The sequence below is a fragment of the Diadema antillarum genome, unplaced genomic scaffold (assembly GCF_040938485.1).
Source record: "Diadema antillarum isolate AM-2024a unplaced genomic scaffold, OU_Dant_1.0 seq00000566_RagTag, whole genome shotgun sequence".
Lineage (NCBI taxonomy): Eukaryota > Metazoa > Echinodermata > Echinoidea > Diadematoida > Diadematidae > Diadema > Diadema antillarum.
In genome coordinates this window covers 796,258-802,367 of record NW_027271505.1, presented here as the reverse complement: position 1 = coordinate 802,367, position 6,110 = coordinate 796,258, and positions in this window count along the sequence as shown.

The following is a 6,110-nucleotide window of genomic DNA, read 5'->3' as shown; positions in this document are numbered from 1 at the left end:
GGTTTTGTTTTGATTTTGTTTTTGTTTTGTCTTTCCCGAGTTTGTTTCGGCTCTATCAAGTTTTGCCTCATTTTGTTTCAAAGACCTTATGAGCTGTAATTCTGTGACAACAGAACACAACAGTTGTTTTCTAAATCCACCCAACTAATAGACCTACTTCATGCTTACTCTTCAAAAACTTTGCTTTTTCAGAGGAAATGCACTGAGCAAGATCGGAATACCGTAGTAACAGTGTGTCAAGACACCGCATAATTATGTCCACACTTTAAGTCTTGAGTTTACCCTTTAGGATGACGGTAACAGTAATGAAAGTAACCACAACAAGAGAAGAGACAAAAGCACCCACCCTTTCTTTTCTCTTTCTTTTCTGCGGGGGGGGGGGGGGGGGGGGACCCGGAGGGGCGTTCAAGATTCAGGTTTGCTCGTTCCAAAGAAAACTAACTAGGCTGCAACTCCACTTCCTCTGGTAGAAATCAGTGGCAACAACACGCGCTTTCTGCCAAACTAATATGACCCCCTCTACGCTCACTAACTGGACAGTTTTGTTGTAATTTCTTCGCTCGTTTGAATGACTTCACTGGAATGACTTGGGCGGTGCTGTTGCCAAGTATTTTCCTTCCATGCATATTTTTCCAGACATAGAATAATAATCACTGATATTTGAGTATTGATGATCTTCAGTTTTCATCGTTTAACTTTTTCTCTTTCTCTTCCTTTCAATATTTATGTCATTACAACGGCGCAATACCCACAAAAAAAACAGCATGTGTCGCACATAATAGGCGTAGTCGATAGGTTTGCCTATCCTGTGTCCTTTATTCGCAATTCAAGAAACGGTTTAGTATGATCGGATTCATAGTTACTTCAAGCACTCTGTTTTGTGTCACTATAACTGCATTATGAATATTCCTCCATCCTGTTCTTGCTCCCCCCCCCCCCAAACAAAAAAAAAACAAACAAACAAAAAAACCAAAACACAACAATAATTAAAAACTACGTTTCATGTTGTCCACGTTTAACTCAATCAAGACTGCTACTTAGAAATTATCATTCGATAATGTTGACTGTGATCCATTGTTGCCATTATTGGCCTATAGCTGTTAACGGTAACTGCAGATTTAGATGAGTCAAGTCCATCCAACAGGCATCTGCAACTATTAGCGACTTGAAATTTATCTAGGTGCTAGATTTGCTGAATACCATTGCTATAAATTCTTTTTCGTGATCCGTGGTGTAAAGATAATTCTTTTGTTATCAACATAAAATTGCAAATTGCAATAATCACAGTTTTCGAGACAACTCTTTTTTTTTTTCATTTCAGACCACAACGGTTTGACTGATGCATTTGCCATTGAACGCTCACTTTTCCCCCTGGAAAAAATGGAAAGGAAGAAAAAAAAACATTTACCATGCATAATGCGGCAATTTTCGTTGATTCTCGTGTGGTTTTGTTCGTAGCGCTTCCGCTTGGTAAATCTATTCTGGCGATTGATCGATTCATAGCGCTGCTTGATGAGGCGGAGAGCCACAATTACTTTAAAATATGCACTTTTATCACATCTTTCGTTAATGGTTGTAAATGATCATTTGAAATCACATATTCAAACATAGGAAACATGAGAAGTAGCATATGTAATGTTGTGCACCCACGTCGTTCGTAAATCATTTTCAAGAACGTGAAGTCGTGGATTGTTTGACGCGCTGGGAAGCCCTTTTCACTTTTAATGCTTTCAACACCAAAGTGCAATGCACGCTCTTAACACAATAATGACTTCAGTGGTCATTATTGATTGACTCCCATCTGGTAATTTCAAATATTGCTACCTATGTTACAATACTTGCAAAATCAATCACATTTGGAACAACCACCATCAGGGGCTGATCCGGGAACTCCGTAAAGGGGAGGCGCCGTTACAAAATTAAAGGTGGGGTGCACGCCCCCCACCCCATTTTTTCTTTCTATTTCTTTTGTTTTTTATTTCTTTTGTTTTTAACAAAAAATAATGAGGGGGCGAGCGCCCGGTGCGCCCCCTTCTGCCCCCTCTGGATCCGCCACTGACCATGATGTTCCGCATCGCAAACAATCTTACTGACATTCCTCATGATCAGCTCATTCCTTTTAACACTTAGGTATACTAGAAGACACAACAAGAGGTTTGCCATCCCCAGAACCCGCACATCCCTCCTAACAGGGATGTTTTCCCAGACGCCATCCGCCTGTGGAACCACCTGCCTCAAGATTCAGTGAACACAACATTACTTGACATCTTTGAATCAAAGATTGCCACCTTCGACTGCAATCACCGAGGCAAAACAAACTGATTCTCTTTATATACACTCAGCAAAAAAAAGAAAAAAGAAAGAAAGTAAACACTTTTGTCGAGTTCATATTTTTCATAGAAGATTTTGATGGAAATCAGTGTATATATCAAAGGTAATTTAATTGGCTATCAACCTATTAGGTCATATAAAAGGAAATTTTACGCATGAGTGAACAAATTTGTTTTTGTCCTTCAAGGCACTAAAGTAAACATTGCAAAAAAAATGACATATTGTCTTTCATTTGCAAATGCACTTTAATAAAAAAAAGACCAGTTTCACACAATGAGAGACATAAATGATTTAGCAAAAATAAGTTTTCGTTCTCTTTTCCTCTTTATAATCTCAAACGAAATCAAAGTGGTAAACTAAAGGGGAAAAATAAGAATTTTCTGCCAACTCAAACTTCAAACGACAAAGGAAGTATAGGGCACAAGGACAATTAAATGAACAGAATATTTTCATTTCATTCATTAAATTTAGCAATTTAAGAATTCATGAGGGGGACAAATTCAAGAGCCAATTTTAATTTACAATTTTCTTAATTTGAGAAATCAATTAGAAATCCTCAATTCATTTGAATTTGGATTTGACAGAAAATTCTTCATTTTCCTCCATTATTTTCAGCCTTTATTGATCTTTTAGGCTTCAAAGATATTCTAGGGATCATAGGTATATTTTTTTGCAACTGAATTCATGTCTTTCTAATTTATTCAATTTATCTTTTGTGATATTGTTACATTGAAGAGCTTTTACGCATGAATGAAAACTTGTTTATTTTTGCAATTTTTACTTTTGTGCCTCGGAAGAGAAAAACAAAGGTGTTCACTCATGCGCAAAGTTTTTCTTTTTATTGACTTACCAAGTTGATAGCCAATTAAATTACCTTTCATATATAAACACACGGTACATAATAATCCACATTTAGCCCAAACATTTATGAGAAATATAAACTTGAAAAAGTGTTTACTTTTTTTCTTTTTTTTTTGCGGAGTGTATATCTATCTGTCTATATAAATAGAAAAGCTTTCAGTATAGTGGGCGCGAGCCTACAACCAGAACTTTAAATAGCACCCTCTGACGACTATTATGTGCATAATTCAATATCGTCTGACTGTAACCGCTGAAAACGTGTCCCGTCAACATCGTTTGTCGTTGTCATAACAATGCTACCAATACGTATACAATAAAACCTTGTCTTTTCTATTTAGAGACGATCTAGGTCAATTATGCATATCACATCAATCTAGTTCCTGTTATTCTCCACGAAATCGTATTGGATCTGATAATAGGTTTCATTTGGTGCTTGAAAAGGAAAAATAGATTTGATATTTCTGCAGGAATAATTTCGTCCCCCTCCTGAGGAAAAACTACCCCTACACGAAACGTTAGGCTCATAACGCTTCATCATGCAAGATTATAAATTTTAATTTCAACTGTGGAACAAGAAATGAACACATATCTGAAGTTGCCTAGCTTATCCCAATTTTAGACTGTTGACGAGGTGCTTTTTAGCTGCCTATTGATGTTGATGATCTTTTTTCCCCCAGTGAACTTCTCTAGTGAGATGTTTTCAATCAACTGCCATACTGTAGACACATTTTATTCACACATTGTACTTGCTTCACTCACTTTAGCCTTGCAGTTACAATAAAATCTTATAATTACAGAACTACATCATTTAGCATGATATATTACATATACATATACATATACATATGCATATATAGATATACAAATTCACATCGACATAATATGAACGTCACGATGTTATATGTTCTGCTGCATGTAACCGTGAAAACCTATTATTATGATATACACTCAGCAAAAAAGAAAGTGAACGCTTTTTCAAGTTTATATTTCTCATAGAATATTATTATATACCATATTAAAGGTAATTTAATTGGCCATCAACCTGGTTGGTCAACAAAAAGGGAAACTTTATGCATGAGTGAACACTTTTGTTTTTCTCTTCCAGGGCACAAAAGTAAAAATTGCAAAACTGAGCAAGTTGTCATCCATGCGTATGTGCTCTCCCATAGAACAATAAGAACAAACAACACATTTCACTCAAAACGAAACATTAATCAAGTTGCAAAAATAAACCTTTGGTCTCTATGACATCTTTGAAGCCCAAATGATCAATGAAGGCTAAAAATAATGGAGGAAAATAAAGAATCTTATGGCAAGTCTGAATTCAAATGAAATAAGAGAAGAAATAATAACTAACATAAATTGTAGAAATTTGAGCTTTTTTTTCAAATTAGGAAATTGTAAATAAGGTTTGGTTCTTGAATTTGTCTCATGAGTTCTTAAATCAGCAGATTAAAAGAAATAACTAAAGAAATTCGGCTCATGTAATCATCTTTATGCTTATTATTCCCTATGTCATTTGAAGTTTGACTTGACAGAAAATTCTTATTTTCCCCCTTTAGTTTCCATTGTTGCTTTTCTTAGAGGCTATAAAGAGATAAAGAGAACGAAAACTTATTTTTCCTATTTCATTCATGTCTCTCATTGTGTTAAACTGGTCTTTTCTTGTCAATGTTATCATGAAGGACATTTGCAAATGAAAGAGAACATGTCAATTTTTGCAATTTTTGATTTTGTACCTTGGAGGACAAAAACGAATGTGCTCACTCATGCGTAAGGTTTACTTGTAATAAACCTATAGGCTTAATAGCCAATTATAATATATATATATATATACACAGGATACACACAAACACACACACACACACACACACACACATATATATATATACATATATATATATATATATATATATATATATGATATATGATATATAATATTATTATCATAGTAATAGGTTTTCACGGTTACACGCAGCAGAACCTATCGTGGTGTATACTGTATAAATGTGAATTTGTGAAAGAGATTGAGAGAATTAAAGATGAAAGAGAGAGAGAGAGAGGGGGGGAGGGAGAGAGAGAACCAGTGCTCATATTGTTGCTGTTTACTATATAGTATTGTCTGTTTGGTGACGAACGACGTGTGACCCCAACCCCCCCCCCCCCCCCCCAAAAAAAAAAAAAATAGATAGACTTTGATAAGAGGTCTCTACCGCCAACCTGGTGAGTTGGTGTATCTTCGAATTGAATGCATTTCAGTCATAATGGCTTGTCGCTTCATTGAGTAGCGTACTCGTATTGTGACTATTGAGCTCCATGTTCTGACGTAGTCCACTTTTTTTTTTTTTGGGGGGGGGGAGGGTTGTATATTCTTGAATAAGACTCTGTGATGACGCAGCAACAGTATTATCAATGGTTGTGGCCTTCATCCTCCAAAGACCATAAAATAAGCAAAACGTCATAATGCCTGCTATTGTACTTATAAGATAACAAATGACCTTTTTGAGGTTTCTTGAACACGATTATAGTTTGTTGAACACCATCTATTATGCAAGTTTGTGTAGAATTGTCGATGGCAGTTGAGTTGCAGGTCGTAGAAGAGTTAATAAATGAGAACAGATGAGTAGGTGTGGCCTAGATGGTGAGTCACTCAAGCGAGAAAAAGCATTGTGCGGCTGGGTGTTCCAAGGATTAGGCCTATCCATTGGTTTACCATCGATTGCCTCAAAACTATGTCACTCACTTGCATGTTAATTCCCGTGCGCAAGCGCCCGAAAACAACAACGATACAGCGAGAGTAATAAGCGAGTATACTCCGTAGTTTAATACCACACCGCCGCCGCGCTTTCACCAAAGAGATTGGCTTTCCAATACTACCGCTTGCTTCAGCGTCAATCAACCTCCACTAAAGAGTGGTG